Below are 25420 nucleotides of genomic sequence, written 5' to 3' on the forward strand. Positions count from 1 at the left end.
CTCGGTCGCCGCCTTTTTTAGATATGGGAACATGATCTAGCAAGGTAAATCTGAGGTCATTTTCATGATGTCCAAATTCCGTAAAGTGTTTAGCTACGGGTAGGTCCAGGCGCTTCTTACGGATTGAGTACCTGTGTTGGTTGAACCTCGTTCGGAACTCCAATGTGGTTTCGCCTACATATAGCAGTTGGCAAGGGCATGTGAGAACATACACCACAAATTCAGATACACAGGTCAGGTACCATCTTATCCTGTATTGTCTGTTCGTGGTAGGATGTTTAAAATGTGGGCCCTTGTCCATGCGGGTGCAGTTAATGCAGTTCCGACATGGGTAGCTGCCTTTATTTTGTACAGTGAGGTATCTTTGTTGGCCCCCTAAACTTGTAGAGACATCTGTTTTCACAAGTTTGTCTCTCAAGTTCGGGGGGCGCCGGTAAGCCATAATGGGGTTGTTTTGGAATTCCTCTACCTGTGGAAAACTGTCTCGGAGAATATGCCAGTGTCGTTTGATAATTCTGGCAATTGTTGTGGATCTGTCACAATATGTTGACACAAAACTAATGCGTTTGTTGGATTGGGCTACTTTTGTCTGGTGCAATAGTGACTGTCGTCTGAGAGTAAGTGTCTCCTGTTTACTCCTCTCAACCAATGATTTGGGATATCCCCTCTGTATGAAATTCTTGGCCATTTTGTCGAGTGCAGGTTCTGTGGCACGGCCATTCAACTACACGAATTTTTGACATTCCTCAACAACATAAATGACCACATAAAATTCACTCTTACTCATTCTACAGAATCAGTCCAGTTCTTAGACACATTAGTCATCTCACAAAATGGTAAACTACATACTGACCTTTACACCAAGCCCACTGATAGCAACTCCATGCTACGCTACAACAGTCACCATCCTCGCCCCATGGTTAGATCCCTACCCAAAAGCCAGATGCTCAGAGCACGACGGATAGTTAGCCTTGACGAAAGGGTAGAACCTGCACTCGACAAAATGGCCAAGAATTTCATACAGAGGGGATATCCCAAATCATTGGTTGAGAGGAGTAAACAGGAGACACTTACTCTCAGACGACAGTCACTATTGCACCAGACAAAAGTAGCCCAATCCAACAAACGCATTAGTTTTGTGTCAACATATTGTGACAGATCCACAACAATTGCCAGAATTATCAAACGACACTGGCATATTCTCCGAGACAGTTTTCCACAGGTAGAGGAATTCCAAAACAACCCCATTATGGCTTACCGGCGCCCCCCGAACTTGAGAGACAAACTTGTGAAAACAGATGTCTCTACAAGTTTAGGGGGCCAACAAAGATACCTCACTGTACAAAATAAAGGCAGCTACCCATGTCGGAACTGCATTAACTGCACCCGCATGGACAAGGGCCCACATTTTAAACATCCTACCACGAACAGACAATACAGGATAAGATGGTACCTGACCTGTGTATCTGAATTTGTGGTGTATGTTCTCACATGCCCTTGCCAACTGCTATATGTAGGCGAAACCACATTGGAGTTCCGAACGAGGTTCAACCAACACAGGTACTCAATCCGTAAGAAGCGCCTGGACCTACCCGTAGCTAAACACTTTACGGAATTTGGACATCATGAAAATGACCTCAGATTTACCTTGCTAGATCATGTTCCCATATCTAAAAAAGGCGGCGACCGAGTTAGCATACTCAGATGGGTGAGTGTTTGACCTCGTGGCATGTTACCCTGATTACCTTTTAATGTCCACACACCTGTACACTAATTGTCACTTACACATGATGCGATATATGTCAGATTGTATATACTGTACAGCACTAATTACACTGTCTTGTCAAAAGTATGCATTTTCTTCATGTATCATTATGTTCTTTTTCTTAACAATTGTCACAGTATCCACTGTAATATATGTTTTTTCTTTATTGAACACAATCACCTTTTGATATTGTACCCCATATAAATATGGGAGGAGTGTGTCACTTGCTTATGCTTGAAAAAGACCGTGGTGACGGTCGAAACGTTGTATCTTACCTTGAGGTAATAAACCTATTTTGATCACTACTGGAGTGCTGCGGGACACTTTATTCTACTATACTACACTGCTGCTGCCAGTGACCCGGGCTGCGATTGGGCCCGCTTGCACCCGCTACACCTTTGCATTCCTGGTGTGCTGCTCCTCCTTGCTATCTGGATATATCGAAGGGGTCTTGGAGCCTGCACCCCATATCCATCTGGACTCCTCTCCAAAGGACAAGGATGGAACACTCAACTTCTTCACATGCCTCTCCAGAGCCTCAGGTATTTGCTTATACTGAGAGTGAGATCGGCAGGATCATTGGAGCTGTGGATGAGGACGCTTCTTTCCTACATGCTCCCTCAGCCCTGGATCTCCAGAGGCAATACGTAACAGAGACTAAGAGACTATTATCTTTAAAACTTCACCTCTCTACATTAAGTGAGTACTACAAGTCCCAGCGGATCCCCAGAGGTATGCGGGTGGTCCCACCGGACAACGCATACAAAGGGGACAAGGATTTCCGCACCAAGTTTGAACATATAGCTAACAAATACGCTGCCGACGTGATTATTTTGAACATTGAATTTCTTCAAAGAGACATTGCTGCTACAAGTGACAAAGTAAAGACACTGGAATCTACCTTGGAAACAATACTGTCTAGCGATGATTACACTAAATTATGTTCCAAACAATCTTCCTTCTTGGCAAAACTCAAAACAGAACAAGAAAACATCAAACGTCACAAATGGTACCGTGATGTGCAAGACTACCAAAATGGCCGCATATACAATTGGGGCGACTTGTCCACCAACACCAGGAGGACAAGACGTTTGAAGGACCAACCGGGGACCTCACGCCAGAACGCTCGTCCTACTGAACCAGCATCCAGTTCACCTACTGCCCCCCAGGATTTTTTAGGGGCACGCCAGACTCATACCAGCGACCCACCAGAAGGGGAGGTCATAAATGGAAACGATCCCTCAAGAACCAGAAGCCGGGGCGTGAGGACGACACAGTTGAAGACCAAACCACCAAAAAAATAGTGGTAAATATATCTTCTACCCCTTTATCTGATTCACAATGTTTATTACTTGCTAGGGGCTTGAACTTTTGTCCTATTAACCATACTAATTGGTTTCAGCTTGAATTGGACTTTATTCAGTTTTTCAGAAAATTGAAACTTAAAATGTGGTTTATGAACAATTCTAGTTCGTCTAATGTTGACACCAATATTAATAATGTACAATTTCGTGCCTGTAACTATGACATTAGTGTGCCCAGTAATTTTTCTCCACAGGTACACGTACCTGCCATCGATACATTTTGTACTCTTGTTAAAAATGATACTGACAAACTGCGCACCTCTGGAAGTGTTAGTGCAGCTCACAACATTTCACAGAAACAATTGAGAGCAATCAATGATTTGGTCCATGATCACAGCCTGATCATAAAACCCGCTGACAAAGGGGGATCGGTTGTGATCATGGACCGCTCAAAATACATTGCTGAGGCTATGAGACAATTGGGGGATGCCTCTACATATACATTACTGAACAAAGACCCTAAATTTGACATACAAAGAAAGATTAATATAGTTTTGGTAGATGCCCTGACTATGGAGATCATTGACCGCCCTCTCTTTAATTTTTTGACTGTCCTGTGTCCTTCAACACCCATGATATATTTCCTGCCCAAGGTACATAAAGATTTGGTGAACCCTCCCGGGAGACCAATTGTCTCCGGGAGAGACTCACTCACGAGCCATATATCCGTATTTTTGGACCAAATACTGCGTCCTTATGTACACAGGGGCCAAATCTTACATCCAAGACACCTCGGACTTCCTCAAAAAAATCGAACAAGTCACACTTCCAAAGAACAGTATATTGGCATCCCTAGATGTCACCAGTCTATACACCTCAATCCCACACGAGCTAGGCATTCAGACCATTCGCAGAACGATCTCTTCAGATTTTTCTCCTGTGCAAACTTCATTCATTATCCAACTTCTTGAACTAGTCCTACAATGCAATTACTTTCTATTCAATGACAAATTTTACCTACAAACAGCTGGGACTGCTATGGGGACCAACGTGGCGCCCAGCTACGCCAATTTGGTCATGACAGAGATCGAGGAGGGGTCTGTCTATGTGTCCCACCATGCCAGTCACGTACTGGCATGGTGGCGATACATAGATGATATCTTCCTCGTCTGGACAGGCACGGCCATTCAACTACACGAATTTTTGACATTCCTCAACAACATAAATGACCACATAAAATTCACTCTTACTCATTCTACAGAATCAGTCCAGTTCTTAGACACATTAGTCATCTCACAAAATGGTAAACTACATACTGACCTTTACACCAAGCCCACTGATAGCAACTCCATGCTACGCTACAACAGTCACCATCCTCGCCCCATGGTTAGATCCCTACCCAAAAGCCAGATGCTCAGAGCACGACGGATAGTTAGCCTTGACGAAAGGGTAGAACCTGCACTCGACAAAATGGCCAAGAATTTCATACAGAGGGGATATCCCAAATCATTGGTTGAGAGGAGTAAACAGGAGACACTTACTCTCAGACGACAGTCACTATTGCACCAGACAAAAGTAGCCCAATCCAACAAACGCATTAGTTTTGTGTCAACATATTGTGACAGATCCACAACAATTGCCAGAATTATCAAACGACACTGGCATATTCTCCGAGACAGTTTTCCACAGGTAGAGGAATTCCAAAACAACCCCATTATGGCTTACCGGCGCCCCCCGAACTTGAGAGACAAACTTGTGAAAACAGATGTCTCTACAAGTTTAGGGGGCCAACAAAGATACCTCACTGTACAAAATAAAGGCAGCTACCCATGTCGGAACTGCATTAACTGCACCCGCATGGACAAGGGCCCACATTTTAAACATCCTACCACGAACAGACAATACAGGATAAGATGGTACCTGACCTGTGTATCTGAATTTGTGGTGTATGTTCTCACATGCCCTTGCCAACTGCTATATGTAGGCGAAACCACATTGGAGTTCCGAACGAGGTTCAACCAACACAGGTACTCAATCCGTAAGAAGCGCCTGGACCTACCCGTAGCTAAACACTTTACGGAATTTGGACATCATGAAAATGACCTCAGATTTACCTTGCTAGATCATGTTCCCATATCTAAAAAAGGCGGCGACCGAGTTAGCATACTCAAAAGGTGCGAACTACGTTGGATCCATGAGTTGGGCACATTGCGCCCCCATGGACTTAACGTAGACTTCACTGTAACCACAGGTATCTACAAATTATCCCGATGACTTGACCTGCCAGTTGAACTTGATTGTATATATAAATTGTGACACACACACTGAGCAGTATACCAACTCATCATTCACTGTATATGAATCCTAAATGATCAATTATATACCGTGTTCTTCTTTCAACATGCTAATTATTCTTGCTTTGTTTTTATGCAGATGATCAGGGGACACGTCGATCAAACACCACTGACCATCATCTATCTGATCATTCTACCAGTTCTAGACCCTTACCACCCGAGTGCAGCCAACCAAGAATGAAATTGCTCTCATCTACGTTTTTGTATTTTTCCTCTATACACACCTTTATGTGAGCCAGATCAACTGACAAACACAGCTATACAGTGATACATGTGTATACATACGTGCATGTACAAAATCATGCTCCTATGTATATACTATATACCATACAGTTGCTCCACACAACCTGCTTTCACAGCCACACCTTGCCACCACCCTCACACCTACATATGCATACCCGTACACCTTTTACATTCTTATTCTTTCTTTTTCTCATTTATTTGCAATTCCCCATCTTTTCCTTATACACTTAGGATCCATTCATTCATGCACATCCATCTCCCGTTACTCACTCACACACCTATTATTTTCCACATACACTCCTGCTTTCACCACACCAATACACATTTCTCATCTTCCGTAGTCATTTACATACATTTATCCACATGATTATATTATATATGTATTGACAGATCAAGTGCGGGTATCTTGCCCGCACTACACATAGCTTCATTGACAACTGCACACATCTATACGCATGCGCCAAACAGGACACTTCTTTCACTGAAGTGTCATGGCGCCCGCGGCATCCGGAAGCACAGTGAGTGTGCGCGGACCGCGAGCTACAGTCGTTGCTTAGCAACGCGCGACGCCCCCTTGCGATTGGCTGTACTCCGGCAGGTCTGCGGAATTCCCTAGAGCCGTGTGCACACACGGCGTCAGGGAATGGCCGCCATTACCACAGATGGGTGAGTGTTTGACCTCGTGGCATGTTACCCTGATTACCTTTTAATGTCCACACACCTGTACACTAATTGTCACTTACACATGATGCGATATATGTCAGATTGTATATACTGTACAGCACTAATTACACTGTCTTGTCAAAAGTATGCATTTTCTTCATGTATCATTATGTTCTTCTTCTTAACAATTGTCACAGTATCCACTGTAATATATGTTTTTTCTTTATTGAACACAATCACCTTTTGATATTGTACCCCATATAAATATGGGAGGAGTGTGTCACTTGCTTATGCTTGAAAAAGACCGTGGTGACGGTCGAAACGTTGTATCTTACCTTGAGGTAATAAACCTATTTTGATCACTACTGGAGTGCTGCGGGACACTTTATTCTACTATATATATATATATATATATTTCTCCGCCGAAATCACTTTTAAACCCATTTCCACCTTTTTTTCCCTTCTCTTCCTCTTACTTTTTTTTCACGTTTTTTTACGTTTTTCTCCTTTTCGCCTCTTTTCTGGGCGTATTATTCTTCTTTTTCTTCTTTTTTTTCGTCTAATGCATACCCCATCAGTGCAGCAATGCTTATTCAATACCGCCAGCAGATGGAGACACTGGGGGATAATTTTCTAAGGATTTATACTGATTTTTCCTGTCTGAATTTGTCGCACAGAAAGTTGCAGGCCAAATATGTGTGACATTTCTGCGACTTTAGCTTCTAGAGCATTTTTACAACATTATACATAGGTGCTGAATACATAAAAAGCGACTGTTCAGCGACAGACAAGTCGCATCGGCTGAAAGTAGGCCAGAATGTCAGTCCATGTTGGAGCAGGTTTAGATACAGTCTAAAGTATAGATCTCAAAGTCTGTGCACAGAATTTAGCAAGGGCCTCGCACCTTCTGATGCATCAGGTAGGTGCACAATAGCATAGCCTAACCCTCTGTACTTTGGTCTATATTGATGCGGGACATAGACAGCCAGCTGATGACCAATCCATTAGTGCAATGGATGGCTGGAAGCATTTGTCTTTGCCTTTGCAATACCACAGAAGCAATGCATGGTCAATGTACAGCAATGACACACCTGTGTGAACAGCCAGGAGACCCCCCCCCCCCCCCCCATGTTATGTTACATAGTTACATAGTTAGTACGGTCGAAAAAAGACATATGTCCATCAAGTTCAACCAGGGAATTAAGGGGTAGGGGTGTGGCGCGATATTAGGGAAGGGATGAGATTTTATATTTCTTCATAAGCATTAATCTTATTTTGTCAATTAGGAACATTCAGCACCCACCCGCTATCAAGGCAGCTGCCTATCATGTCATGCCCTACCTGCACAGGTGTGCTGGCTACTCAAATGATCCAATTAAGGAGGCCATTTAGTCAGCAGCAGCAGAAGTCCTGTGCCTGGACGCTCCAACAGCGGCCAGACACAAGCAGAAGCAGAAGCAGCAGAAGCAGCAGCAGCAGCACCACCTTTTGTTTTTTGGCTGCAGCAGCAGCAAGGCCCACAGGGCTGGCTAGCTGGCTAGCCAGCAAGCAGGTAGCAATGAAAGTAGGAATCTTTCTTTTTAACCCTGTAAGGGGGTGGTGCACTGTACCCGAAGATACTGCCATATCGGGTCAATGCATAGGGCGACGGAAGCAAGCTTCGAAATCGGCCCCCGTTCTCAAAAATCCATTTAATATATGGTCCCCAGATAGGGGACGTATCAGATATTAAACTGATAAGAACAGATACTACACTTGATCTTAGCCAAAAGGCCGAGAAGCGATAACCGTGAAAGGGGCGGGCCCAACAAGGTGCCCTTCATGGGCACTATCACTGCTTGCTGTCAGGGAGGCTGCCAGACAATTTTCCATGCACACTCTGGGCTGGGGGGCAGTCAACCACCAGTACACACAGCAGAACCTAAACCCATACCATTATTGCTAAGCAGCAAGACAGGGGCCCATTGCACTCCCACGGGGCCTTTTTAAATGCAATCCATAACCCGGATTTGCCAGGAACCCTTCTTACTCCTCCTACTTGCATGTGACACTGGGCTTAGGATCTGCATAGGAAACACACACACAAGCACACACCTACCTTTGTTGCCTGCAGATGCCTCCTTGGCTGTCCCCAAACGGTATCAAACCAACACCCACGGGAAGCTGTAAGCATAGAGGACATGCCTGCACCCCATTGGACTTACCTGTGTGGGTTAAACCCGGGTTATTTGACAACCTATGGCGGTGATGGTTCTGCTCAGGCAGAGCAGTGCTGATGCTCCTCATAAAGCTGTCGCTGCTGTGAAGGTTCTAGGTGACATCACAAATCCCTATGGTTACATACACAACAAAGCTGGGTTGTTGTTGTTTACACTCTGCAAGGCCTGTGGAAGTGAGTGACATCATAGCACTGTAGTTCTGAGGGTTCTAGATGGATGCAACAATCTCCTGTTGCTTCTATGAAGGCCATAATAGACGACATCACCAAACAGCTCCATAGTCACATACACAGCAAAGGAGAGATGTTGTTTACACCTAGTGATGTCAGTGGTATTGAGTGACATCACAGCACAGTGCTAAGGCTCCTGGGCCTGGACACAGCAGCGGCTGCAATATCTCAACGGAGAATACGTTTATATATATGTGTGTGTGTGCGCGTATATATATATATATATATATATATATATATATATATTTCTCCGCCGAAATCACTTTTAAACCCATTTCCACCTTTTTTTCCCTTCTCTTCCTCTTACTTTTTTTTCACGTTTTTTTACGTTTTTCTCCTTTTCGCCTCTTTTCTGGGCGTATTATTCTTCTTTTTCTTCTTTTTTTTCGTCTAATGCATACCCCATCAGTGCAGCAATGCTTATTCAATACCGCCAGCAGATGGAGACACTGGGGGATAATTTTCTAAGGATTTATACTGATTTTTCCTGTCTGAATTTGTCGCACAGAAAGTTGCAGGCCAAATATGTGTGACATTTCTGCGACTTTAGCTTCTAGAGCATTTTTACAACATTATACATAGGTGCTGAATACATAAAAAGCGACTGTTCAGCGACAGACAAGTCGCATCGGCTGAAAGTAGGCCAGAATGTCAGTCCATGTTGGAGCAGGTTTAGATACAGTCTAAAGTATAGATCTCAAAGTCTGTGCACAGAATTTAGCAAGGGCCTCGCACCTTCTGATGCATCAGGTAGGTGCACAATAGCATAGCCTAACCCTCTGTACTTTGGTCTATATTGATGCGGGACATAGACAGCCAGCTGATGACCAATCCATTAGTGCAATGGATGGCTGGAAGCATTTGTCTTTGCCTTTGCAATACCACAGAAGCAATGCATGGTCAATGTACAGCAATGACACACCTGTGTGAACAGCCAGGAGACCCCCCCCCCCCATGTTATGTTACATAGTTACATAGTTAGTACGGTCGAAAAAAGACATATGTCCATCAAGTTCAACCAGGGAATTAAGGGGTAGGGGTGTGGCGCGATATTGGGGAAGGGATGAGATTTTATATTTCTTCATAAGCATTAATCTTATTTTGTCAATTAGGAACATTCAGCACCCACCCGCTATCAAGGCAGCTGCCTATCATGTCATGCCCTACCTGCACAGGTGTGCTGGCTACTCAAATGATCCAATTAAGGAGGCCATTTAGTCAGCAGCAGCAGAAGTCCTGTGCCTGGACGCTCCAACAGCGGCCAGACACAAGCAGAAGCAGAAGCAGCAGAAGCAGCAGCAGCACCACCTTTTGTTTTTTGGCTGCAGCAGCAGCAAGGCCCACAGGGCTGGCTAGCTGGCTAGCCAGCAAGCAGGTAGCAATGAAAGTAGGAATCTTTCTTTTTAACCCTGTAAGGGGGTGGTGCACTGTACCCGAAGATACTGCCATATCGGGTCAATGCATAGGGCGACGGAAGCAAGCTTCGAAATCGGCCCCCGTTCTCAAAAATCCATTTAATATATGGTCCCCAGATAGGGGACGTATCAGATATTAAACTGATAAGAACAGATACTACACTTGATCTTAGCCAAAAGGCCGAGAAGCGATAACCGTGAAAGGGGCGGGCCCAACAAGGTGCCCTTCATGGGCACTATCACTGCTTGCTGTCAGGGAGGCTGCCAGACAATTTTCCATGCACACTCTGGGCTGGGGGGCAGTCAACCACCAGTACACACAGCAGAACCTAAACCCATACCATTATTGCTAAGCAGCAAGACAGGGGCCCATTGCACTCCCACGGGGCCTTTTTAAATGCAATCCATAACCCGGATTTGCCAGGAACCCTTCTTACTCCTCCTACTTGCATGTGACACTGGGCTTAGGATCTGCATAGGAAACACACACACAAGCACACACCTACCTTTGTTGCCTGCAGATGCCTCCTTGGCTGTCCCCAAACGGTATCAAACCAACACCCACGGGAAGCTGTAAGCATAGAGGACATGCCTGCACCCCATTGGACTTACCTGTGTGGGTTAAACCCGGGTTATTTGACAACCTATGGCGGTGATGGTTCTGCTCAGGCAGAGCAGTGCTGATGCTCCTCATAAAGCTGTCGCTGCTGTGAAGGTTCTAGGTGACATCACAAATCCCTATGGTTACATACACAACAAAGCTGGGTTGTTGTTGTTTACACTCTGCAAGGCCTGTGGAAGTGAGTGACATCATAGCACTGTAGTTCTGAGGGTTCTAGATGGATGCAACAATCTCCTGTTGCTTCTATGAAGGCCATAATAGACGACATCACCAAACAGCTCCATAGTCACATACACAGCAAAGGAGAGATGTTGTTTACACCTAGTGATGTCAGTGGTATTGAGTGACATCACAGCACAGTGCTAAGGCTCCTGGGCCTGGACACAGCAGCGGCTGCAATATCTCAACGGAGAATACGTTTATATATATGTGTGTGTGTGCGCGTATATATATATATATATATATATATATATATATATATATATATATATATTTCTCCGCCGAAATCACTTTTAAACCCATTTCCACCTTTTTTTCCCTTCTCTTCCTCTTACTTTTTTTTCAAGTTTTTTTACGTTTTTCTCCTTTTCGCCTCTTTTCTGGGCGTATTATTCTTCTTTTTCTTCTTTTTTTTCGTCTAATGCATACCCCATCAGTGCAGCAATGCTTATTCAATACCGCCAGCAGATGGAGACACTGGGGGATAATTTTCTAAGGATTTATACTGATTTTTCCTGTCTGAATTTGTCGCACAGAAAGTTGCAGGCCAAATATGTGTGACATTTCTGCGACTTTAGCTTCTAGAGCATTTTTACAACATTATACATAGGTGCTGAATACATAAAAAGCGACTGTTCAGCGACAGACAAGTCGCATCGGCTGAAAGTAGGCCAGAATGTCAGTCCATGTTGGAGCAGGTTTAGATACAGTCTAAAGTATAGATCTCAAAGTCTGTGCACAGAATTTAGCAAGGGCCTCGCACCTTCTGATGCATCAGGTAGGTGCACAATAGCATAGCCTAACCCTCTGTACTTTGGTCTATATTGATGCGGGACATAGACAGCCAGCTGATGACCAATCCATTAGTGCAATGGATGGCTGGAAGCATTTGTCTTTGCCTTTGCAATACCACAGAAGCAATGCATGGTCAATGTACAGCAATGACACACCTGTGTGAACAGCCAGGAGACCCCCCCCCCCCCCCATGTTATGTTACATAGTTACATAGTTAGTACGGTCGAAAAAAGACATATGTCCATCAAGTTCAACCAGGGAATTAAGGGGTAGGGGTGTGGCGCGATATTGGGGAAGGGATGAGATTTTATATTTCTTCATAAGCATTAATCTTATTTTGTCAATTAGGAACATTCAGCACCCACCCGCTATCAAGGCAGCTGCCTATCATGTCATGCCCTACCTGCACAGGTGTGCTGGCTACTCAAATGATCCAATTAAGGAGGCCATTTAGTCAGCAGCAGCAGAAGTCCTGTGCCTGGACGCTCCAACAGCGGCCAGACACAAGCAGAAGCAGAAGCAGCAGAAGCAGCAGCAGCACCACCTTTTGTTTTTTGGCTGCAGCAGCAGCAAGGCCCACAGGGCTGGCTAGCTGGCTAGCCAGCAAGCAGGTAGCAATGAAAGTAGGAATCTTTCTTTTTAACCCTGTAAGGGGGTGGTGCACTGTACCCGAAGATACTGCCATATCGGGTCAATGCATAGGGCGACGGAAGCAAGCTTCGAAATCGGCCCCCGTTCTCAAAAATCCATTTAATATATGGTCCCCAGATAGGGGACGTATCAGATATTAAACTGATAAGAACAGATACTACACTTGATCTTAGCCAAAAGGCCGAGAAGCGATAACCGTGAAAGGGGCGGGCCCAACAAGGTGCCCTTCATGGGCACTATCACTGCTTGCTGTCAGGGAGGCTGCCAGACAATTTTCCATGCACACTCTGGGCTGGGGGGCAGTCAACCACCAGTACACACAGCAGAACCTAAACCCATACCATTATTGCTAAGCAGCAAGACAGGGGCCCATTGCACTCCCACGGGGCCTTTTTAAATGCAATCCATAACCCGGATTTGCCAGGAACCCTTCTTACTCCTCCTACTTGCATGTGACACTGGGCTTAGGATCTGCATAGGAAACACACACACAAGCACACACCTACCTTTGTTGCCTGCAGATGCCTCCTTGGCTGTCCCCAAACGGTATCAAACCAACACCCACGGGAAGCTGTAAGCATAGAGGACATGCCTGCACCCCATTGGACTTACCTGTGTGGGTTAAACCCGGGTTATTTGACAACCTATGGCGGTGATGGTTCTGCTCAGGCAGAGCAGTGCTGATGCTCCTCATAAAGCTGTCGCTGCTGTGAAGGTTCTAGGTGACATCACAAATCCCTATGGTTACATACACAACAAAGCTGGGTTGTTGTTGTTTACACTCTGCAAGGCCTGTGGAAGTGAGTGACATCATAGCACTGTAGTTCTGAGGGTTCTAGATGGATGCAACAATCTCCTGTTGCTTCTATGAAGGCCATAATAGACGACATCACCAAACAGCTCCATAGTCACATACACAGCAAAGGAGAGATGTTGTTTACACCTAGTGATGTCAGTGGTATTGAGTGACATCACAGCACACTGCTAAGGCTCCTGGGCCTGGACACAGCAGCGGCTGCAATATCTCAACGGAGAATACGTTTATATATATGTGTGTGTGTGCGCGTATATATATATATATATATATATATATATATATATATATATATTTCTCCGCCGAAATCACTTTTAAACCCATTTCCACCTTTTTTTCCCTTCTCTTCCTCTTACTTTTTTTTCACGTTTTTTTACGTTTTTCTCCTTTTCGCCTCTTTTCTGGGCGTATTATTCTTCTTTTTCTTCTTTTTTTTCGTCTAATGCATACCCCATCAGTGCAGCAATGCTTATTCAATACCGCCAGCAGATGGAGACACTGGGGGATAATTTTCTAAGGATTTATACTGATTTTTCCTGTCTGAATTTGTCGCACAGAAAGTTGCAGGCTAAATATGTGTGACATTTCTGCGACTTTAGCTTCTAGAGCATTTTTACAACATTATACATAGGTGCTGAATACATAAAAAGCGACTGTTCAGCGACAGACAAGTCGAATCGGCTGAAAGTAGGCCAGAATGTCAGTCCATGTTGGAGCAGGTTTAGATACAGTCTAAAGTATAGATCTCAAAGTCTGTGCACAGAATTTAGCAAGGGCCTCGCACCTTCTGATGCATCAGGTAGGTGCACAATAGCATAGCCTAACCCTCTGTACTTTGGTCTATATTGATGCGGGACATAGACAGCCAGCTGATGACCAATCCATTAGTGCAATGGATGGCTGGAAGCATTTGTCTTTGCAATACCACAGAAGCAATGCATGGTCAATGTACAGCAATGACACACCTGTGTGAACAGCCAGGAGACCCCCCCCCCCACCCCATGTTATGTTACATAGTTACATAGTTAGTACGGTCGAAAAAAGACATATGTCCATCAAGTTCAACCAGGGAATTAAGGGGTAGGGGTGTGGCGAGATATTGGGGAAGGGATGAGATTTTATATTTCTTCATAAGCATTAATCTTATTTTGTCAATTAGAAACATTCAGCACCCACCCGCTATCAAGGCAGCTGCCTATCATGTCATGCCCTACCTGCACAGGTGTGCTGGCTACTCAAATGATCCAATTAAGGAGGCCATTTAGTCAGCAGCAGCAGAAGTCCTGTGCCTGGACGCTCCAACAGCGGCCAGACACAAGCAGAAGCAGAAGCAGCAGAAGCAGCAGCAGCACCACCTTTTGTTTTTTGGCTGCAGCAGCAGCAAGGCCCACAGGGCTGGCTAGCTGGCTAGCCAGCAAGCAGGTAGCAATGAAAGTAGGAATCTTTCTTTTTAACCCTGTAAGGGGGTGGTGCACTGTACCCGAAGATACTGCCATATCGGGTCAATGCATAGGGCGACGGAAGCAAGCTTCGAAATCGGCCCCCGTTCTCAAAAATCCATTTAATATATGGTCCCCAGATAGGGGACGTATCAGATATTAAACTGATAAGAACAGATACTACACTTGATCTTAGCCAAAAGGCCGAGAAGCGATAACCGTGAAAGGGGCGGGCCCAACAAGGTGCCCTTCATGGGCACTATCACTGCTTGCTGTCAGGGAGGCTGCCAGACAATTTTCCATGCACACTCTGGGCTGGGGGGCAGTCAACCACCAGTACACACAGCAGAACCTAAACCCATACCATTATTGCTAAGCAGCAAGACAGGGGCCCATTGCACTCCCACGGGGCCTTTTTAAATGCAATCCATAACCCGGATTTGCCAGGAACCCTTCTTACTCCTCCTACTTGCATGTGACACTGGGCTTAGGATCTGCATAGGAAACACACACACAAGCACACACCTACCTTTGTTGCCTGCAGATGCCTCCTTGGCTGTCCCCAAACGGTATCAAACCAACACCCACGGGAAGCTGTAAGCATAGAGGACATGCCTGCACCCCATTGGACTTACCTGTGTGGGTTAAACCCGGGTTATTTGACAACCTATGGCGGTGATGGTTCTGCTCAGGCAGAGCAGTGCTGATGCTCCTCATAAAGCTGTCGCTGCTGTGAAGGTTCTAGGTGACATCACAAATCCCTATGGTTACATACACAACAAAGCTGGGTTGTTGTTGTTTACACTCTGCAAGGCCTGTGGAAGTGAGTGACATCATAGCACTGTAGTTCTGAGGGTTCTAGATGGATGCAACAATCTCCTGTTGCTTCTATGAAGGCCATAATAGACGACATCACCAAACAGCTCCATAGTCACATACACAGCAAAGGAGAGATGTTGTTTACACCTAGTGATGTCAGTGGTATTGAGTGACATCACAGCACAGTGCTAAGGCTCCTGGGCCTGGACACAGCAGCGGCTGCAATATCTCAACGGAGAATACGTTTATATATATATGTGTGTGTGTGTGCGCGTATATATATATATATATATATATATATATATATATATATATTTCTCCGCCGAAATCACTTTTAAACCCATTTCCACCTTTTTTTCCCTTCTCTTCCTCTTACTTTTTTTTCACGTTTTTTTACGTTTTTCTCCTTTTCGCCTCTTTTCTGGGCGTATTATTCTTCTTTTTCTTCTTTTTTTCCGTCTAATGCATACCCCATCAGTGCAGCAATGCTTATTCAATACCGCCAGCAGATGGAGACACTGGGGGATAATTTTCTAAGGATTTATACTGATTTTTCCTGTCTGAATTTGTCGCACAGAAAGTTGCAGGCCAAATATGTGTGACATTTCTGCGACTTTAGCTTCTAGAGCATTTTTACAACATTATACATAGGTGCTGAATACATAAAAAGCGACTGTTCCGCGACAGACAAGTCGCATCGGCTGAAAGTAGGCCAGAATGTCAGTCCATGTTGGAGCAGGTTTAGATACAGTCTAAAGTATAGATCTCAAAGTCTGTGCACAGAATTTAGCAAGGGCCTCGCACCTTCTGATGCATCAGGTAGGTGCACAATAGCATAGCCTAACCCTCTGTACTTTGGTCTATATTGATGCGGGACATAGACAGCCAGCTGATGACCAATCCATTAGTGCAATGGATGGCTGGAAGCATTTGTCTTTGCCTTTGCAATACCACAGAAGCAATGCATGGTCAATGTACAGCAATGACACACCTGTGTGAACAGCCAGGAGACCCCCCCCCCCCCCCCCCATGTTATGTTACATAGTTACATAGTTAGTACGGTCGAAAAAAGACATATGTCCATCAAGTTCAACCAGGGAATTAAGGGGTAGGGGTGTGGCGCGATATTGGGGAAGGGATGAGATTTTATATTTCTTCATAAGCATTAATCTTATTTTGTCAATTAGGAACATTCAGCACCCACCCGCTATCAAGGCAGCTGCCTATCATGTCATGCCCTACCTGCACAGGTGTGCTGGCTACTCAAATGATCCAATTAAGGAGGCCATTTAGTCAGCAGCAGCAGAAGTCCTGTGCCTGGACGCTCCAACAGCGGCCAGACACAAGCAGAAGCAGAAGCAGCAGAAGCAGCAGCAGCACCACCTTTTGTTTTTTGGCTGCAGCAGCAGCAAGGCCCACAGGGCTGGCTAGCTGGCTAGCCAGCAAGCAGGTAGCAATGAAAGTAGGAATCTTTCTTTTTAACCCTGTAAGGGGGTGGTGCACTGTACCCGAAGATACTGCCATATCGGGTCAATGCATAGGGCGACGGAAGCAAGCTTCGAAATCGGCCCCCGTTCTCAAAAATCCATTTAATATATGGTCCCCAGATAGGGGACGTATCAGATATTAAACTGATAAGAACAGATACTACACTTGATCTTAGCCAAAAGGCCGAGAAGCGATAACCGTGAAAGGGGCGGGCCCAACAAGGTGCCCTTCATGGGCACTATCACTGCTTGCTGTCAGGGAGGCTGCCAGACAATTTTCCATGCACACTCTGGGCTGGGGGGCAGTCAACCACCAGTACACACAGCAGAACCTAAACCCATACCATTATTGCTAAGCAGCAAGACAGGGGCCCATTGCACTCCCACGGGGCCTTTTTAAATGCAATCCATAACCCGGATTTGCCAGGAACCCTTCTTACTCCTCCTACTTGCATGTGACACTGGGCTTAGGATCTGCATAGGAAACACACACACAAGCACACACCTACCTTTGTTGCCTGCAGATGCCTCCTTGGCTGTCCCCAAACGGTATCAAACCAACACCCACGGGAAGCTGTAAGCATAGAGGACATGCCTGCACCCCATTGGACTTACCTGTGTGGGTTAAACCCGGGTTATTTGACAACCTATGGCGGTGATGGTTCTGCTCAGGCAGAGCAGTGCTGATGCTCCTCATAAAGCTGTCGCTGCTGTGAAGGTTCTAGGTGACATCACAAATCCCTATGGTTACATACACAACAAAGCTGGGTTGTTGTTGTTTACACTCTGCAAGGCCTGTGGAAGTGAGTGACATCATAGCACTGTAGTTCTGAGGGTTCTAGATGGATGCAACAATCTCCTGTTGCTTCTATGAAGGCCATAATAGACGACATCACCAAACAGCTCCATAGTCACATACACAGCAAAGGAGAGATGTTGTTTACACCTAGTGATGTCAGTGGTATTGAGTGACATCTCAGCACAGTGCTAAGGCTCCTGGGCCTGGACACAGCAGCGGCTGCAATATCTCAACGGAGAATACGTTTATATATATGTGTGTGTGTGCGCGTATATATATATATATATATATATATATATATATATATATATTTCTCCGCCGAAATCACTTTTAAACCCATTTCCACCTTTTTTTCCCTTCTCTTCCTCTTACTTTTTTTTCACGTTTTTTTAAGTTTTTCTCCTTTTCGCCTCTTTTCTGGGCGTATTCTTCTTCTTTTTCTTCTTTTTTTTCGTCTAATGCATACCCCATCAGTGCAGCAATGCTTATTCAATACCGCCAGCAGATGGAGACACTGGGGGATAATTTTCTAAGGATTTATACTGATTTTTCCTGTCTGAATTTGTCGCACAGAAAGTTGCAGGCCAAATATGTGTGACATTTCTGCGACTTTAGCTTCTAGAGCATTTTTACAACATTATACATAGGTGCTGAATACATAAAAAGCGACTGTTCAGCGACAGACAAGTCGCATCGGCTGAAAGTAGGCCAGAATGTCAGTCCATGTTGGAGCAGGTTTAGATACAGTCTAAAGTATAGATCTCAAAGTCTGTGCACAGAATTTAGCAAGGGCCTCGCACCTTCTGATGCATCAGGTAGGTGCACAATAGCATAGCCTAACCCTCTGTACTTTGGTCTATATTGATGCGGGACATAGACAGCCAGCTGATGACCAATCCATTAGTGCAATGGATGGCTGGAAGCATTTGTCTTTGCCTTTGCAATACCACAGAAGCAATGCATGGTCAATGTACAGCAATGACACACCTGTGTGAACAGCCAGGAGACCCCCCCCCCCCATGTTATGTTACATAGTTACATAGTTAGTACGGTCGAAAAAAGACATATGTCCATCAAGTTCAACCAGGGAATTAAGGGGTAGGGGTGTGGCGCGATATTGGGGAAGGGATGAGATTTTATATTTCTTCATAAGCATTAATCTTATTTTGTCAATTAGGAACATTCAGCACCCACCCGCTATCAAGGCAGCTGCCTATCATGTCATGCCCTACCTGCGCAGGTGTGCTGGCTACTCAAATGATCCAATTAAGGAGGCCATTTAGTCAGCAGCAGCAGAAGTCCTGTGCCTGGACGCTCCAACAGCGGCCAGACACAAGCAGAAGCAGAAGCAGCAGAAGCAGCAGCAGCAGCACCACCTTTTGTTTTTTGGCTGCAGCAGCAGCAAGGCCCACAGGGCTGGCTAGCTGGCTAGCCAGCAAGCAGGTAGCAATGAAAGTAGGAATCTTTCTTTTTAACCCTGTAAGGGGGTGGTGCACTGTACCCGAAGATACTGCCATATCGGGTCAATGCATAGGGCGACGGAAGCAAGCTTCGAAATCGGCCCCCGTTCTCAAAAATCCATTTAATATATGGTCCCCAGATAGGGGACGTATCAGATATTAAACTGATAAGAACAGATACTACACTTGATCTTAGCCAAAAGGCCGAGAAGCGATAACCGTGAAAGGGGCGGGCCCAACAAGGTGCCCTTCATGGGCACTATCACTGCTTGCTGTCAGGGAGGCTGCCAGACAATTTTCCATGCACACTCTGGGCTGGGGGGCAGTCAACCACCAGTACACACAGCAGAACCTAAACCCATACCATTATTGCTAAGCAGCAAGACAGGGGCCCATTGCACTCCCACGGGGCCTTTTTAAATGCAATCCATAACCCGGATTTGCCAGGAACCCTTCTTACTCCTCCTACTTGCATGTGACACTGGGCTTAGGATCTGCATAGGAAACACACACACAAGCACACACCTACCTTTGTTGCCTGCAGATGCCTCCTTGGCTGTCCCCAAACGGTATCAAACCAACACCCACGGGAAGCTGTAAGCATAGAGGACATGCCTGCACCCCATTGGACTTACCTGTGTGGGTTAAACCCGGGTTATTTGACAACCTATGGCGGTGATGGTTCTGCTCAGGCAGAGCAGTGCTGATGCTCCTCATAAAGCTGTCGCTGCTGTGAAGGTTCTAGGTGACATCACAAATCCCTATGGTTACATACACAACAAAGCTGGGTTGTTGTTGTTTACACTCTGCAAGGCCTGTGGAAGTGAGTGACATCATAGCACTGTAGTTCTGAGGGTTCTAGATGGATGCAACAATCTCCTGTTGCTTCTATGAAGGCCATAATAGACGACATCACCAAACAGCTCCATAGTCACATACACAGCAAAGGAGAGATGTTGTTTACACCTAGTGATGTCAGTGGTATTGAGTGACATCACAGCACAGTGCTAAGGCTCCTGGGCCTGGACACAGCAGCGGCTGCAATATCTCAACGGAGAATACGTTTATATATATGTGTGTGTGTGCGCGTATATATATATATATATATATATATATATATATATTTCTCCGCCGAAATCACTTTTAAACCCATTTCCACCTTTTTTCCCCTTCTCTTCCTCTTACTTTTTTTTCACGTTTTTTTACGTTTTTCTCCTTTTCGCCTCTTTTCTGGGCGTATTATTCTTCTTTTTCTTCTTTTTTTTCGTCTAATGCATACCCCATCAGTGCAGCAATGCTTATTCAATACCGCCAGCAGATGGAGACACTGGGGGATAATTTTCTAAGGATTTATACTGATTTTTCCTGTCTGAATTTTGTCGCACAGAAAGTTGCAGGCCAAATATGTGTGACATTTCTGCGACTTTAGCTTCTAGAGCATTTTTACAACATTATACATAGGTGCTGAATACATAAAAAGCGACTGTTCAGCGACAGACAAGTCGCATCGGCTGAAAGTAGGCCAGAATGTCAGTCCATGTTGGAGCAGGTTTAGATACAGTCTAAAGTATAGATCTCAAAGTCTGTGCACAGAATTTAGCAAGGGCCTCGCACCTTCTGATGCATCAGGTAGGTGCACAATAGCATAGCCTAACCCTCTGTACTTTGGTCTATATTGATGCGGGACATAGACAGCCAGCTGATGACCAATCCATTAGTGCAATGGATGGCTGGAAGCATTTGTCTTTGCCTTTGCAATACCACAGAAGCAATGCATGGTCAATGTACAGCAATGACACACCTGTGTGAACAGCCAGGAGACCCCCCCCCCCCCCCCCCATGTTATGTTACATAGTTACATAGTTAGTACGGTCGAAAAAAGACATATGTCCATCAAGTTCAACCAGGGAATTAAGGGGTAGGGGTGTGGCGCGATATTGGGGAAGGGATGAGATTTTATATTTCTTCATAAGCATTAATCTTATTTTGTCAATTAGGAACATTCAGCACCCACCCGCTATCAAGGCAGCTGCCTATCATGTCATGCCCTACCTGCACAGGTGTGCTGGCTACTCAAATGATCCAATTAAGGAGGCCATTTAGTCAGCAGCAGCAGAAGTCCTGTGCCTGGACGCTCCAACAGCGGCCAGACACAAGCAGAAGCAGAAGCAGCAGAAGCAGCAGCAGCACCACCTTTTGTTTTTTGGCTGCAGCAGCAGCAAGGCCCACAGGGCTGGCTAGCTGGCTAGCCAGCAAGCAGGTAGCAATTAAAGTAGGAATCTTTCTTTTTAACCCTGTAAGGGGGTGGTGCACTGTACCCGAAGATACTGCCATATCGGGTCAATGCATAGGGCGACGGAAGCAAGCTTCGAAATCGGCCCCCGTTCTCAAAAATCCATTTAATATATGGTCCCCAGATAGGGGACGTATCAGATATTAAACTGATAAGAACAGATACTACACTTGATCTTAGCCAAAAGGCCGAGAAGCGATAACCGTGAAAGGGGCGGGCCCAACAAGGTGCCCTTCATGGGCACTATCACTGCTTGCTGTCAGGGAGGCTGCCAGACAATTTTCCATGCACACTCTGGGCTGGGGGGCAGTCAACCACCAGTACACACAGCAGAACCTAAACCCATACCATTATTGCTAAGCAGCAAGACAGGGGCCCATTGCACTCCCACGGGGCCTTTTTAAATGCAATCCATAACCCGGATTTGCCAGGAACCCTTCTTACTCCTCCTACTTGCATGTGACACTGGGCTTAGGATCTGCATAGGAAACACACACACAAGCACACACCTACCTTTGTTGCCTGCAGATGCCTCCTTGGCTGTCCCCAAACGGTATCAAACCAACACCCACGGGAAGCTGTAAGCATAGAGGACATGCCTGCACCCCATTGGACTTACCTGTGTGGGTTAAACCCGGGTTATTTGACAACCTATGGCGGTGATGGTTCTGCTCAGGCAGAGCAGTGCTGATGCTCCTCATAAAGCTGTCGCTGCTGTGAAGGTTCTAGGTGACATCACAAATCCCTATGGTTACATACACAACAAAGCTGGGTTGTTGTTGTTTACACTCTGCAAGGCCTGTGGAAGTGAGTGACATCATAGCACTGTAGTTCTGAGGGTTCTAGATGGATGCAACAATCTCCTGTTGCTTCTATGAAGGCCATAATAGACGACATCACCAAACAGCTCCATAGTCACATACACAGCAAAGGAGAGATGTTGTTTACACCTAGTGATGTCAGTGGTATTGAGTGACATCACAGCACAGTGCTAAGGCTCCTGGGCCTGGACACAGCAGCGGCTGCAATATCTCAACGGAGAATACGTTTATATATATGTGTGTGTGTGCGCGTATATATATATATATATATATATATATATATATATATATATATATATATTTCTCCGCCGAAATCACTTTTAAACCCATTTCCACCTTTTTTTCCCTTCTCTTCCTCTTACTTTTTTTTCACGTTTTTTTATGTTTTTCTCCTTTTCGCCTCTTTTCTGGGCGTATTATTCTTCTTTTTCTTCTTTTTTTTCGTCTAATGCATACCCCATCAGTGCAGCAATGCTTATTCAATACCGCCAGCAGATGGAGACACTGGGGGATAATTTTCTAAGGATTTATACTGATTTTTCCTGTCTGAATTTGTCGCACAGAAAGTTGCAGGCCAAATATGTGTGACATTTCTGCGACTTTAGCTTCTAGAGCATTTTTACAACATTATACATAGGTGCTGAATACATAAAAAGCGACTGTTCAGCGACAGACAAGTCGCATCGGCTGAAAGTAGGCCAGAATGTCAGTCCATGTTGGAGCAGGTTTAGATACAGTCTAAAGTATAGATCTCAAAGTCTGTGCACAGAATTTAGCAAGGGCCTCGCACCTTCTGATGCATCAGGTAGGTGCACAATAGCATAGCCTAACCCTCTGTACTTTGGTCTATATTGATGCGGGACATAGACAGCCAGCTGATGACCAATCCATTAGTGCAATGGATGGCTGGAAGCATTTGTCTTTGCCTTTGCAATACCACAGAAGCAATGCATGGTCAATGTACAGCAATGACACACCTGTGTGAACAGCCAGGAGACCCCCCCCCCCCCCATGTTATGTTACATAGTTACATAGTTAGTACGGTCGAAAAAAGACATATGTCCATCAAGTTCAACCAGGGAATTAAGGGGTAGGGGTGTGGCGCGATATTGGGGAAGGGATGAGATTTTATATTTCTTCATAAGCATTAATCTTATTTTGTCAATTAGGAACATTCAGCACCCACCCGCTATCAAGGCAGCTGCCTATCATGTCATGCCCTACCTGCACAGGTGTGCTGGCTACTCAAATGATCCAATTAAGGAGGCCATTTAGTCAGCAGCAGCAGAAGTCCTGTGCCTGGACGCTCCAACAGCGGCCAGACACAAGCAGAAGCAGAAGCAGCAGAAGCAGCAGCAGCACCACCTTTTGTTTTTTGGCTGCAGCAGCAGCAAGGCCCACAGGGCTGGCTAGCTGGCTAGCCAGCAAGCAGGTAGCAATGAAAGTAGGAATCTTTCTTTTTAACCCTGTAAGGGGGTGGTGCACTGTACCCGAAGATACTGCCATATCGGGTCAATGCATAGGGCGACGGAAGCAAGCTTCGAAATCGGCCCCCGTTCTCAAAAATCCATTTAATATATGGTCCCCAGATAGGGGACGTATCAGATATTAAACTGATAAGAACAGATACTACACTTGATCTTAGCCAAAAGGCCGAGAAGCGATAACCGTGAAAGGGGCGGGCCCAACAAGGTGCCCTTCATGGGCACTATCACTGCTTGCTGTCAGGGAGGCTGCCAGACAATTTTCCATGCACACTCTGGGCTGGGGGGCAGTCAACCACCAGTACACACAGCAGAACCTAAACCCATACCATTATTGCTAAGCAGCAAGACAGGGGCCCATTGCACTCCCACGGGGCCTTTTTAAATGCAATCCATAACCCGGATTTGCCAGGAACCCTTCTTACTCCTCCTACTTGCATGTGACACTGGGCTTAGGATCTGCATAGGAAACACACACACAAGCACACACCTACCTTTGTTGCCTGCAGATGCCTCCTTGGCTGTCCCCAAACGGTATCAAACCAACACCCACGGGAAGCTGTAAGCATAGAGGACATGCCTGCACCCCATTGGACTTACCTGTGTGGGTTAAACCCGGGTTATTTGACAACCTATGGCGGTGATGGTTCTGCTCAGGCAGAGCAGTGCTGATGCTCCTCATAAAGCTGTCGCTGCTGTGAAGGTTCTAGGTGACATCACAAATCCCTATGGTTACATACACAACAAAGCTGGGTTGTTGTTGTTTACACTCTGCAAGGCCTGTGGAAGTGAGTGACATCATAGCACTGTAGTTCTGAGGGTTCTAGATGGATGCAACAATCTCCTGTTGCTTCTATGAAGGCCATAATAGACGACATCACCAAACAGCTCCATAGTCACATACACAGCAAAGGAGAGATGTTGTTTACACCTAGTGATGTCAGTGGTATTGAGTGACATCACAGCACAGTGCTAAGGCTCCTGGGCCTGGACACAGCAGCGGCTGCAATATCTCAACGGAGAATACGTTTATATATATGTGTGTGTGTGCGCGTATATATATATATATATATATATATATATATATATATATATTTCTCCGCCGAAATCACTTTTAAACCCATTTCCACCTTTTTTCCCCTTCTCTTCCTCTTACTTTTTTTTCACGTTTTTTTACGTTTTTCTCCTTTTCGCCTCTTTTCTGGGCGTATTATTCTTCTTTTTCTTCTTTTTTTTCGTCTAATGCATACCCCATCAGTGCAGCAATGCTTATTCAATACCGCCAGCAGATGGAGACACTGGGGGATAATTTTCTAAGGATTTATACTGATTTTTCCTGTCTGAATTTGTCGCACAGAAAGTTGCAGGCCAAATATGTGTGACATTTCTGCGACTTTAGCTTCTAGAGCATTTTTACAACATTATACATAGGTGCTGAATACATAAAAAGCGACTGTTCAGCGACAGACAAGTCGCATCGGCTGAAAGTAGGCCAGAATGTCAGTCCATGTTGGAGCAGGTTTA

The 25420-nt window shown here is 45.3% G+C and overlaps 8 non-coding genes across 8 annotated transcripts; all 8 read right to left on the reverse strand.

Annotated features, from left to right (window-relative positions):
* Window positions 1–7923: 7923 nt before the first annotated feature.
* Window positions 7924–8114, reverse strand: LOC130306362 (U2 spliceosomal RNA). The gene has a single exon (XR_008855727.1). It is a non-coding gene; the product is annotated as a U2 spliceosomal RNA (small nuclear RNA).
* Window positions 8115–10195: 2081 nt separating this feature from the next.
* On the reverse strand, window positions 10196–10386 carry LOC130306373 (U2 spliceosomal RNA). The gene has a single exon (XR_008855738.1). It is a non-coding gene; the product is annotated as a U2 spliceosomal RNA (small nuclear RNA).
* Window positions 10387–12482: 2096 nt separating this feature from the next.
* On the reverse strand, window positions 12483–12673 carry LOC130306384 (U2 spliceosomal RNA). The gene has a single exon (XR_008855743.1). It is a non-coding gene; the product is annotated as a U2 spliceosomal RNA (small nuclear RNA).
* Window positions 12674–14758: 2085 nt separating this feature from the next.
* Window positions 14759–14949, reverse strand: LOC130306385 (U2 spliceosomal RNA). The gene has a single exon (XR_008855744.1). It is a non-coding gene; the product is annotated as a U2 spliceosomal RNA (small nuclear RNA).
* A 2095-nt stretch (window positions 14950–17044) lies between these two features.
* LOC130306352 (U2 spliceosomal RNA) lies at window positions 17045–17235 on the reverse strand. Its single transcript, XR_008855717.1, has one exon. It is a non-coding gene; the product is annotated as a U2 spliceosomal RNA (small nuclear RNA).
* A 2088-nt stretch (window positions 17236–19323) lies between these two features.
* Window positions 19324–19514, reverse strand: LOC130306353 (U2 spliceosomal RNA). Its single transcript, XR_008855718.1, has one exon. It is a non-coding gene; the product is annotated as a U2 spliceosomal RNA (small nuclear RNA).
* Window positions 19515–21600: 2086 nt separating this feature from the next.
* On the reverse strand, window positions 21601–21791 carry LOC130306354 (U2 spliceosomal RNA). The gene has a single exon (XR_008855719.1). It is a non-coding gene; the product is annotated as a U2 spliceosomal RNA (small nuclear RNA).
* A 2095-nt stretch (window positions 21792–23886) lies between these two features.
* On the reverse strand, window positions 23887–24077 carry LOC130306355 (U2 spliceosomal RNA). Its single transcript, XR_008855720.1, has one exon. It is a non-coding gene; the product is annotated as a U2 spliceosomal RNA (small nuclear RNA).
* Window positions 24078–25420: the final 1343 nt, after the last annotated feature.

This window comes from Hyla sarda, unplaced genomic scaffold (assembly GCF_029499605.1).
Source record: "Hyla sarda isolate aHylSar1 unplaced genomic scaffold, aHylSar1.hap1 scaffold_1369, whole genome shotgun sequence".
In the NCBI taxonomy this organism is placed as follows: Eukaryota; Metazoa; Chordata; class Amphibia; order Anura; family Hylidae; genus Hyla; species Hyla sarda.